Source organism: Rattus norvegicus, chromosome 18 (genome assembly GCF_021556685.1).
Source record: "Rattus norvegicus strain SHRSP/BbbUtx chromosome 18, alternate assembly SHRSP_T2T, whole genome shotgun sequence".
In the NCBI taxonomy this organism is placed as follows: domain Eukaryota; kingdom Metazoa; phylum Chordata; class Mammalia; order Rodentia; family Muridae; genus Rattus; species Rattus norvegicus.
Window position 1 is genome coordinate 7238277 of NC_141551.1, and position 995 is coordinate 7239271.

The 995-nt window shown below is 45.1% G+C and overlaps 1 non-coding gene across 1 annotated transcript; it reads left to right on the top strand.

Annotated features, from left to right (window-relative positions):
• The first annotated feature begins 324 nt into the window (after window positions 1–324).
• LOC120098389 (small nucleolar RNA SNORA17) lies at window positions 325–461 on the top strand. The gene has a single exon (XR_015643200.1). It is a non-coding gene; the product is annotated as a small nucleolar RNA SNORA17 (small nucleolar RNA).
• Window positions 462–995: the final 534 nt, after the last annotated feature.

Sequence of the window (995 nt, forward strand, 5' to 3'; positions counted from 1 at the left end):
GGAAGAAACTCACTTCATGCACATAGCCCCTTTAAAGGTAAAACCTTGAAGAATATATACTATACAAACATTATTTTAGTGAAAACGAAAGTGTTTTATTAGTAATAGGAGAAATAGACTGCAGATCAAAGAGAATTCTTACATATATCAGAGGATATTAAGTATAATAGAGGAGTCTGCAAAGAAGATATTCAGTCCTGAGCACATATACCAAACAGTAAGGCTACAGTTACACATTCAGAACTGGTGCTTAAATCAGTCTCTTTGTTGAAATTCAAACAATTAGGTAGGAACTTAATAAGTGTATAGGACTCAATTCCATCACCTGCCCCTAGAAGCGATGCAAGCTTGGCGGCTGTGTAACATGTGCATCAGTAAGTGGCAGAGAAGAGTGACACTGTGCTCTGTCTATGCTCAGTGTTCTGATTTATGAACATCTGGATGATTAGTAGCCTACTGTTCCCCCAAAAATGAGTTAGCCTGAGATGACCACTGGACTAGTGCCCTGGTGCCTGGACAGGGAGCTAGCCTGAGATGACCACCAGACCAATGCCATACAGGCCCAGACAGGCTCCCAGGATGGGTGATTAAGTCTCAGACTTAGAAGAACCCTACCTGGGAACAAGAGAAAGGGGCGGGAATGAGCCCAGGGCAGATAGATGACTCTTGAATGGGGCCACTCAGGCAGGCCAGGAGAGAAGCAAGCTAAAAACCACCAGACCAGTTCCATGGAGCCCAGACAGGGAGATAGCATGAGATGACCACCACTCTGGTGCCACAGTGAACAAGGACATAGCTTTCCTGAGACCACCCCTAAGACTATTCCTGACACTCAGAGACTCTGGGCACCACTAAGAGAAGCAAGTAAGTTGTAGAGAAATGGAAGAGAAAGAGAAACAGGATGTGGGCACAATGAGAGAGAAAGAACTGAAGAACCAAGGGTAGTGAGGATCAGTTCGATGTGAGTAGCCGGTGAGATGATCTGGTGGGGTCCT